Below are 11,986 nucleotides of genomic sequence, written 5' to 3'. Positions count from 1 at the left end.
CATGGCTGGGTATAAATCTCCATTTCGGCTCCAGATCTACGATAAGGGTCTTTTTGCTGCTGGAAGGTGAACTTCTGCCTCAGTCTCGAGTTTTGTGCAGCTTCATCAAAAACTGCTCTGTATTTTTCTACATCTAGCTTCTGCTTTGACCAGCTTCCCTCCCTCGACATGCTACTGCCACCACCATGTTTCACTGTGGGTTCAGAGTGATGTACAGTTTTACATGTATGCCTAAAATTTCAAGATGATAATATCATAATATCATTGCATGGTAAACTTTAAACTAATCATTCCATTCTTTTCTCTTGCCACACTAAAAGCCACTTCTATGCAGTACCTGATTAACATTTAATCTGTCAACAATTTCTCTAAAGTCAGAGGCGAATCTCTCTCCTCTCTTTTCAGATGTAAGGTTGTACCATGTTCTTTCTATTTTCCACTGGCATATTGAGCAGTTCTGTGTGATATGTTGAGAGTTTATGAAGTTTTGTAATCCCACTTTAAGGTTTTTAAACGACTTCACCACCTCTACCCTGTCTGCTTAGTTCTGTGATCATTGTGATACTTACTATTTGTTCATAGATGCCCTCTCACAAACCTCTGAGCAATAATTAAGTAGAAATCAGTGGCTATATTATTAGAAAAGTTAAAGGTTTATCAATACTTTTGAACAATGCTATCACACTTTCATGTAATAATCTCTTTCTCCTTGTTATCTTTAACAGATGTAAACTCGTGGCTCCTAATTTGATTCTTTTCTTTAAATTTGCTGAGAAAAATCAACTCTGTTGCATTTTGAAAGATGTGATGGAGTTACAGATGTTGTGGTTAGGATGAGCAAATGGTTTGCGGGTCCTGTGTGTGCAGGCTGTTTGCTCAGTTGCCTGTATATTCCAATGCAACAAAATGGCCTGGCCGGCGAGTATTGATTTTCGACTGAAGTTGAAGATGGATTGTCAGATGAAAGATGGAGTTATTATCTCTGGCTGACAGTAAAAGAGATGATTATATGGATGCAGTTAAATGTTTAAACTCTCCTGAATCTTTTCACATGAACAAACAGTAAGACGCTGCGTTTGCAAAATTACACAAAATTCAGAATTTTTAAAGAAATTACTACAAATCTTGTGAAGAGTAGGATATTAGATAATGTTTTATCAAATAAGTAGGAGAAATGAAGCCCACAGATTTCCTGTTCCTTGTCAAAACAGCAATCAGTTCTATAAATAGTTCCCACAAACGGTCCTTGCTAATTATTCATTAATTATAATTTACCGACTTGCATGAAAAAATGTCACAGTCTAAAATACTGCAATTCACCTCACATTACTGCTCAGCTTCTATTGCCAAGTGGGAAACAGAGATGGTGTGAGCAGTACTGGACTCAAAAAGGCAAAATGAGAGCAAAAATAAAACTGAACAAAAAAAAAAAAGACTGTAAAGTTAATTTCTTCCTGGATGAGCCCCTGTTCTTATGGTTTTATGCTGAAGAAAACTAAGGGTGCTTTAAAGTATCTTAAGGAGGTAATGGATGAAGATATAAATACACAAAGCACAAATTAATAAATAAATTTGCAGATTGAAAAAAAAAACTAAGCCAGAAAAAAGCACCAGTTCATGAGTGAGAGACACTGAGACCAATCAGTTAAGCAAAGTAAAGGAATAACTTGCGGGTCAAAAGTGACCCACTAGCATGTTTAGCTGTAGAAAAAATACCCTAAACTATCTTTTTCCGACTTGAATTTTTATGACTTTTCCTAAATTGACCATGTCATGAAAAAAGTGATTCTTTGTTTTTGTTTATATTTCCATGTGGGCTGTACAACACTAGGGTACTAGGATTGTCTTATGGGTCATTTTTGACCCGTGAATTATAAAAGCATTTAAACACCAAAAAAGGAGTTCAAAGGCCACACAAACCTTCTCTAATACACACACACACACCACCCCACACACGCCTGTACCCCCGCCCTCTCGCACACAAACACACACACACACACGCATGTTTGTGCAGCTGTCTTTGTGGGGACTTTCCATTGACTTCCATTCATTTCTACAGCCTAAACCTTACCCTTACCTTTACCCTAACCCTATCCATTACATACCTAACCCTAATCAAAACTGGAGGCATTACAGCGGCTGACATTCATGGACTGAAGGGGGCGCTCCATTCAGATTAGGTATAGTGGTATTTAGTAAGCGTCACTGTGAAAGAAGACTAGTGAAAAATATGGATGTTAGTTTTTGTTATGACCAAGCTTGTGTGATCCATCCATCCATTTTCTGTTCACCCTTGTCCCTAATGGGGTCGGGAGGGTTGCCGGTGCCTATCTCCAGCTACGTTCCGGGCGAGAGGCGGGGTACACCCTGGACAGGTCGCCAGTCTGTCGCAGGGCAACACAAAGACATACAGGACAAACAACCATGCACACACACACTCACCTCTAGGGAGAATTTAGATAGACCAATTAACCTGACAGTCATGTTTTTGGACTGTGGGAGGAAGCCGGAGCACCCGGAGAGAACCCACGCATGCACAGGGAGAACATGCAAACTCCATGCAGAAAGACCCCGGCCGGGAATCGAACCCAGGACCTTCTTGCTGCAAGGCAACAGTGCTACCAACTGCGCCACTGAGTAGCCTAGCTTGTGTGATGAGGAAAGAAAAATGCAGTAACAAAAAAAAAAAAAACACAAAAAACTGATCAGCTCCTACTTGTGCGTCCTACGTTGTGTGGGCAATATGATGGGCTTCATCTGAACAAACATAATCCTTTCCTTGTCCAAGAATTTACAACACTGTGAAAAGGAATTGTAATGCAGTTGCAAAGGACTAATCTAAGCAATGAAACTCAAAGGATTTTAACACAAGCACTCACAAAGGCTCTCACATTCATAAACCCAACAAAATGCAACTTTGCCTTCACATCCTTTACCAAGAATATTTCAACATCATTGATTAGCCAAGTCCAGTGAGTAAAAGTTGAAGATGTTTTTTCATTCTGAAAATCTTGTTATGCGCCAATGATATTAAACGTCACAGTGAAAAAGTGGTTCTTACTTTGTATATACTTAATGTTCGTATCTCTCTGGACCTTCATTATATGCTCACTCTATAAATGAACACTAAGTCATTAAAACTTTTAGAACCAATCTTCTAACAAATGTTATCTGTGAATGTAATGTCCAAAACCATTGAACCATTGCATACTTTAGCAATTGGAAAAGTTGGTTTGCATCATCAAACAGTGTGTGTTGCAGAGTGGTGTATATTCAAGTAACTCCAGCACTTTCAAAAGACCGTTCTGTTCCTATGATGCTGCCTCAGATTCAGCTGAATCTCCACAATGAAGCACATTATGCTGCATATTCACTGTAATTTCTGTTTAGTTTCAAAGCTGGAGTACAGAGCATGCGAATCTTCCTTGTGGTTCAAATGCTCTGCACAGTTTTTGCGTTCAGTTTTTAGAAATCAAGCAACTCAAAAACAAAAGCTACTGCATAACTCTGACATATTAAATGTATTTATTATGTTAAAAAACGGCAAAGTAGTCTTGTAAATGACTGTGACACAGACTTTGTCCTTTGTTTCTCACAGTAAAAAGAGCCTTGGTCATTCTGCATCCCCCAGAACACTGCAAACACAGCAAAAGTATGTTTCACCATGAATGTCAACCACTTAGACAATCAATAATCCAAAAAGCAGAGTGCTGCATTGAATCCTGCAAAGTCAAGTTTATGTCAAGTTTGGAAAGCGGTTTATGTCCGCATGTCTCTACATTTTTGTTAAGTCATTCTCTTGGAGGAATAACTTTCTTCAACTTTTGAAAAAATTTAACCTCTATCTACCCTGTGTGCTGAATTTGAGTGAAGCAGGGTGAAAGCCTCCCCCAGCCTGTGGTTTCATTTACTTTCCTGAGTCATGATGACAATGCTAACGGGCAGCTTTCAAGAATTTTTTGGGTGCACTGTTGTTTTTCTATCACTCCTTATCACTTTTACTCAAAAATGCATGCTTATTTAAGGTCTCAACATGTTCTTTGAAGGAGGAATCTCTGAAATACTCACAACACGTAACGCTGAATTAAAAGGACAACTCTTAAAAACTGCTGGGATATTCTATAACCCAATTTGTTGCGACAGAGGTTTGGACAGTTTGAATCAAACTTGATCAAGAAACAAGAACTTCTGGTTAATTAGCCACTCCTGACTGCCTCAGGTGCGGCTGTGTGGTTATGTGTCTCTGTTTTGCCCTGTGATGGACTGACGATCTGTCTTGGCTTTACCAATCGGCTAGTGGACATTGGCACTAGCTCACTTAGTGGGTGTAGAAAAGGGTTGGATTATTAACTTGCACCAAAGTGTCAGTTATTTAGAAATCCACATAACAATTTTTTTGAAGCTCATTTAACATTTGACTTTCATCTCTTTAACATATTCTGTTTGTTAAAGACTAAAGCCATTTTATGCTGTCAAACCAAAATCTCAGATCTGTGAATAATGTATTTTTTCTTGTTGTTTCTGTAACTGCTAACAAGAATTGGAAAATCTTCAAAAGGCCTATTTTGAACTGTGGGAGGAAGATGTATTTCAGGAAGGCAGCACAAGCGCCCATGTTTTAAAATCATGCTGCCATTTCTGTCCAAAGAGTAAAGATATCCAAATATCTTGCAAACTTTGGTGACTTTTGGTTTATGATAAAATAGCATGTGGTATCTGATATGACTTTCTTTTTGGTGAGGAGGAGGGGGCGGACCTGCACCCTCTAACTATCAAATTATGGGCAAGAATCTTTTTTCATACACTGGTTTGTGAATTAAAACGTAGGTCTGATGTTGACATTAGAAAAACTGTTTCTATTTATATTTTCATAATTGTCCTCGCAATAGAGGGACAAAACCCCCCTTGCCCTTAAACACAGAAATGCTTCGGCTGCAGAGAAACTTCTAACTTTAACTTCATCATTCTGCTAAAGGCCCGGTTCGCTACAGGCAGTCTGAGTTGGTCCCACCGACAGATATAAAGAATATCTGTCTTTATATCAGACATCCTGATATAAAGACACGGTTCTGCGACTGTCACCGTGACGCAGCTCAAAGCCCCAGTACCACCTGGTACCACCTGGTACCACCTACTGACTGTTGGCTCTGCTTCTCCGTAATGTTACTACCAGGTGGGTTAAAGCCTCTGCTGACTGTCAGCAGCAGAAACAGCAACTTTATACCTGTTGGGGAAAATATAGACTACATTTGCTTTGCATTGTCCCCACATGATGACAATGATATAGTAGGATCCAATTAGATTCTTGATCAATATGGGTTGTTGTACGGTGTTTTAAGATCTTGTTCAATGTGCCCTTTTTTAATTTTGAGCCTCTGCCCCTCCAAAGGTCTCTGCACGGCCCTGTTCTGCAGGAAACCTTTGCTGATTAACAAACCAGCTTATTTCATGACCCAAACAGTTTATTAAGAGAAACAGCTGCAGAGAACAAACCAATCTGTTTGTGATAGATTTTCTCTATAATGTACACAATGGATTGTTTTTCTAAAATGTCGAGGCATTTTGGCTAAAGCACAAAATGAATGATAGTACATTTTTATCACTTATTATTTGACGTTTTAAACAAAAGCAATGTTTTGTAGGTGCTATAAACCACAGTAATCGCTGGTGGGTTGAAACTGGAAGGTGTTAAATCCTGCAATTCAGAACTTTCTGTGAATGAATGAATCAATGAACAGGTTGAGTGTAGAAAATTGCAATTAGTGTTTCTCGAATTTTTCTTTCTTTTAGCAGCATTTTATAATTAATACCTTTTCTGCACCTTTATTTTCTATTGTGCTCTCTGGCAATGTTACTGCCTCAGGCATGTTGCCTCAGAGTGGCTCAGATGGGCTGTGTTCAGAGCAGGAATAGATTACAGCACCTCCTCTTTGCTGCCTACACTTAGTATTTTCTTGTAAATGGAAAACACACACCACCTGGTACTGTGGAGCAAGCCAGCAGCCTCTAAACCAGGCCCAGACACATATCTCCTGGTCCTCTCGGCGTGCGGGGGTGGACAAACTCCTTTCCACTTGGTAAGAGTCTGAATGTCCCCTTACATATGTGTGAATTTCACTGCTTTTCTCTGCAGAGAGCATCGTTCCCATGCATGCCTCTTTGTTCTCTTTTGATAAAGCAGCAATCACTGGCATATGTTTCAGTTAGCAAAGTTATTGCTCATATTTTGGGGCGCTTGTTATCAGGGCAATAGCAATAAATTAAAAAATAGTTGTCAGAATTCTCAAAACAAACATTTTATTTTTAAAAAATTATTGCAGAACTAAGCATTGTTTCCACATCTAGGATAATTTTGAAACTTTAAAAATGCATTTCTTGAATAAGTTTCTTCTCATTGCAATCTTAAGGAATGTCAGGTTTATTTTTTTAATGCGTTAAGGTTTCTTAAATGTACTTTTACATCTACATATCTACCTGGAGACACTTTGAAGTTGCCAATCAATTAAACTCAAAGGATTTAAGCACAATCACTCTTAAGAACACAAAACAGTTCTTCTTCTTTAGCAAGGAAATGCAAACATCTGAAATCAAAGATGAACCTCTGTTGTTCCCATGTCCATCTCCTCTTTTTTGTCTCTAACCTCAAAACATTTTAATATTGTTTCTGCCCTCAAATACAGCAAAGACAAACGACGGGGCAGGCAAAAGCACATTCCCAGCATGCTAGCTGCTGTCCAGACATGATCTGAAACAACAGTCAGAGCGAGTTTTCCACCCGCTTCAAAATGATGCTTTGTTGTAACACAGACAGATGGCCTGATATTACCCATCCTGCCTGTTTTTCCCCTTCATTTTCTTCCACATGCCCACTTGTTCATTGGACTGACAGGGCCCTGTTGCTTGCCATCTGCTTGCCACGTTTGGTACTCATGCATGTATTTCCTGCTTGGGATGTCTCCTGTTGTGGCCACCATTCATCCCAATTTGATGCTCTCTTGTCATGAAATGATTTCTCACCTCAAATCTTACTTGTAAAGTGTTTCAGCCCGATACCTATTGGCAATGAATTCTGACTTTTAGAGTAAAGCCACTCATGATGTTTACACTTGTAAGAAAAAGTAGTAGGTGCTTGTCTTTATCCGTGCTTAAATTAAGTTGAGCAGTTGTTTCATCATTTGTTCAGACTTTTCCTGGAAGCCAAACAGAATTCAATCAATACCTCAGAGTTAGCAGGCAAAAGATGTTTCACTTAAAGAATAATCTGTCTCTGTCTTCATAAGAAGGCTTCCTTTCTAAAGGGACTTTTCACAGAGCCTGCTTACAAGCATCTGGTCTTTGTGGCTCATATTTAAAAACCAGCAATTACATCTATTTAAGCTTAGTCTAAGAGCATAGTCATAACATATCTACTGTTGAAATGTCAAAAAAAACTGAAAATATGCAGCTGAGTTTCTTGAAGTTGTTGTTTTTCAAATGAGAAAAAAGGCTGTGGACTGTAAATTATTCAATATTTGTACCATAATCCATTTTTTCTTAGAATGAGAAGAATGAAAATATTTAATTTGACATCTATTAAGCAACACTGAAAAAGTATGAATATGTTTATTACTCAGTGGGTTCTCAAGTAAATCAGTCAAGTTTGCAAAGGAGGTCAACATCCTTAGTTTCATTTTTCTGCAAAACACTTTACATCTCAGTGGATTTGTTTGTCCTCTTGAGTAAAAAAAAAAAATCACTAGGGCTTAAAAAGCTATAATAAAATTTCATTGTGCGTTTAATTGGAATACTCATGAAGTAGATGAGAATAACTGTAATTTTCAGCTTCAATGCTCAATCAAGCATCAGTTTTTACAAAGACAAATTGTGTAAATTATTTCAACAATAAGGCTATAAAAGCAATAATAAATTGCCATTATGTGTTTAATAAGAACAATCCATAAAAAAAATATGGGAATAACTATAATTTTCAAAATCTTCTTCAGTTTCTAAAGTTACCACATCCTACAACACTCTTTCAGCAAGAATGATTTTGGGAACCTACATATTTATGTGATCAAAGAAGTCCCATAGTCAACCATTTTTAGTATCGGTGAGGCCTTTATAATGAAGCAAAATGACACACAGAGATAAAAAGCTATTTAAAAGGAATACTAAAAATTAAGACCGATCGGGATTAGCTCTCACCCTGCTTTACTTCTATAATGATCATTTATCAGTCCTTTGTTAAATCCAGGCTTAAAACTTTGACTCAAAATAGGTATTTTATCAATCAGTTGTAACAAAAAACACTCAGAAACTTTCTAAACTCCATAATAAGGGTTTTTGTCACCAGGTAAGAAGATGTAATCACCTAAAATCTGTATCACCAGGTAAAAACTTTACAAAAACATAAAATCTACACAAAATTCTTACTTCATTATATATTATGACTCAGTGATCTCACTTGTTAATAAATCTAAGTCATACACCTTTTCTTTACAAGCTTCACAATACAAACACATAAAGCAGATAATTAAAGTTGTTGAATATTTAAACAGACGATGAAAGGTGGCTTTCACATTTCCCGACTTGGTTTCATTTTTAAGTCTCCCCTCTTGGATTTCTGCCTGGATGAAGTACGATCAATTCCCATTCTGCAGTGATGAGTAAGAGCCCAAGAGATGCAACTTCCTCCACGCTGACAGCAATTTGCATTCACACTGAAAGCAAACATCTTAATGGAAAATTATCTCTAAATACCTAAATGGCATTTGAGTGATATTCTTAGTTCTTCCTACTTTTTGAAGTAACTTGTACACAATTTCCTGCGGCGCCACCGGATACAAATGTTTGATCACAGAGGTCAATCAGGGACAAGAACATGCTGCATGGCTGTGGGTTAATGAGCAACTCTGATTTTGGCAGCTTAGCTAAGCATGACTACTAATGACATATACTAATTTAAAGTCCTTAAACAGAGCTCATTGTTACCCAGTGGTGGTAGCTTAACCCTGTCAGAAAATTGAGAGCAACCCACATGAAGGGCCAAGACCCTCATGTTATGGAAATCTGCACAACTCCTGATGTCACTGAATCACTAAAAAGGAAAATGATCTGTAGAGATGTAAGCACACTAACAATTTTCTTCAGTAGTTCTTGGAGCAGCGCCTCCGCAGGCGAGGAGGGTGAACAGGTTTTTCAAAGCGTTTGGCTCGTTTGACAGTGCGGCGTGAAAGTGAAACACGCCAGCTGAAAATGTAACCGACGTACATTTGATTACAAGCAGACTGGGTTCAACAACCCCACCATGTACTGGAGAGTTGGGGCAACGCTTGGATCACGAGGTAAATGCTGACCTCTGGTGAAAGAACATTTCAGGTGCTGTAACGCTACGCAGCTGGAATGACGGATACCAAGAAAAAGGTGATGGTCTTTGTCCACATTAGCTGGAGAAAAACCTTAATAGAAAGGTAGCAGCTGTGGAAGATAGGCCCATATTTCCTGTCAGAGTATCGGCAGCCGGCCATTAGCAGCGAAGTGACAGCAGCAGGATCTCTGACAAGAACCGACTTGGCCCAGCATGGGAAGAAAGGTGGCTCTGGTGCTGGCCCATTATTGCAAGTGCTGGAAAGAAAAGTGAGGAGAAAATGAGCATAGAGAGGAACTGAGAGCAAACAAATGAAATGGGTGATATAAAAAAGCAATATCTTTATTTCATGCTGTCTGTGTCTACAAGTAATATTGAACAATATTCTTATAGACTTTATTTATAGAATTAAATTAAATGGAAAGCTTCAATCACATGAAAAGAAAATATATATATTTTTAGCTGCTTTCTCTTGAGCAAATTTTAAGGCCTGTAGCTAGATTGTTCTCATTGCAAAGAACAACTTGGGATGATAATTTCATGAAAATGCAATGAATACTAAATACTCCACAGAGAAGAATGAAACTACGTGAGCCTACAGTGAGCTGCTCACAAGACATTCTCTGCATGTCCCTTGAGTCTCCGGCATAAAGGAGAAACATAGAAGGAAAATAAACAGGTATGGTCTGGGCTGACAACCACAAGGTCAAAGTTCACTAACTACAAAGCATTACATTGCTGTTAGGCGTCATCAGCAACTTTGTCTCTCTGTAGTATTAGAGATTCATGATATGTACACATATTTGGTTTTCTGGCTTTATTCTGGATTTTTGCTCAGTGAACTGGGATACAATCAGCCACACTTTTGCTAAAATGTCATGTTTGTGTGTTTTAATGAAACTGAGATTCAAGTCTTTAATGGAACATATATCTTGTTCAAGTCAGTTGAAAAAAATTACTTCATTTCAACTAATTTGAGAAAAATATAGAAAATAATTGGTTTGTATAAACATTGATGAAAGCTTGAGGGTTTATGTGACACTATAAAGTTAAATGCAAAGACAATGTTACAAGGATTAACTGTCTTTTTACCAACAAATCCTTCCATACTATTTCAACATAACTCTGTGAAATAAACACATAATTTCTGTTTTTTTCTAGTTCATACTAAAGGTATACAGTGGTACAATAGATAACTGTTTATAACAAAATCACATTGCAGGTGAAATGAAGCATCGTTTCAACCAGCAAATTTGTCTTTACATGTGTCTGTCTTGTTGGTTATTGGAGTCGTGTTTTAATGGACCTTTATATATAAAACAGTGCATGAAACAATCAAGCTTTATTTAATCCAAACAATATTCTAACACGCATAAGGTCAAAGTTGGCAACTCTCAAAATGTCCCTCTTTTTGCTTCTCTCATGGCCTCTTGCTCATTCCTGGGCTTTCAATGGTTTTTAAAGAACCCATCATAGCATCAAATGGCAACAACCTCTAAACTAGTAAACTTGCAGCAGAAGATTTCCTCGACCAATTTTGTGATTTTTGCCTAGAGAGAGTAGGGTTTTTTTTTCCAATTATCGGTTGCTTATTAGATGTGCAATTCGATGCAGTTTTGCTCTATTGTACAATCTTTTTTTTGTCATATTTAGTTGATTTTACTTGGACTAACTATTAATGTCAAACAGTATGTCTAAATGATAAAAAGGTACCAAATGCCAGTGTTTATCACAAAGTGGTCTTTTGTTTTCACTGCTTCAGCCTTCAGAGGCTAATGGTATTTGTGCTCCTTGGCAGGTCATTTCTTTCAGTTGTCTGTTGGGACCCTGATGGCTTCTGAGAACCAGGATAAGGCTTTTTATCAGCGAACCGTAAGTCAAGAAAACCCAAGTCAATGACAAGATCAGGCTCCCAAAAGCACTTACCTTTTGATAATTCAAAGACAGACACAAACAAAAAAACAGTAATTAAATAATTCTTTCATCCCTTGTGTCCATTCAAAACTGTTATTTAATAAAGAATCAGCTAACTCTGTGACCCTCCCATTGGTCTGAGTTTACAAATCTGCAACTAAACTCCTCAAAAAACCAGTTACAGAGTAAGAAAGCACTACACCTCCAGTCAGATAGATTCCCAGCAGAAGCAGCATATTTGGATGAAATGAGAGGATAAACAGAACGCTGTGATGAGTGAGTGTGTGTGGGGAGAACCCGGAACATGTGCATGTGTGCGTCTGCGGGGCGTGTGTGTGTGTGTGTGTGTGTATGTGATACGTGCTTCCCCCCCCGAGAGTCAGCCTTTCGCTGCACTTGTCCCTCTCCTTGATGGAGTGGGGACCCCCATGCAAAGCTTCGGGTTCCCACGCCTCTCTGGACAATCTTTGACACTGCAAACGTAAACAGATGTTGTGTCGAAACAGGAAGTGGCCTGCGTCTGAGGGCCTGATGCAGCAGAGGTTGTTCGTCTCCGTGACAGAGAACAGCAAGGAGGTCACAGCCCCGCCGGAAAGAGCTGGAGAGAGTCTCTCCCACGCAAGTGTTTGTGGGGGGTATTTCGGATTGAAAGCTCGATAGAATATTTCCGATCCAACACTGAAGGTTAATTAGTCGACTTCACCTTGTTGCTCCAGAGACATCCTG

The sequence above is a fragment of the Xiphophorus couchianus genome, chromosome 2, assembly GCF_001444195.1.
Source record: "Xiphophorus couchianus chromosome 2, X_couchianus-1.0, whole genome shotgun sequence".
NCBI classification, from domain to species: domain Eukaryota; kingdom Metazoa; phylum Chordata; class Actinopteri; order Cyprinodontiformes; family Poeciliidae; genus Xiphophorus; species Xiphophorus couchianus.
This window is presented reverse-complemented; position numbering follows the sequence as displayed.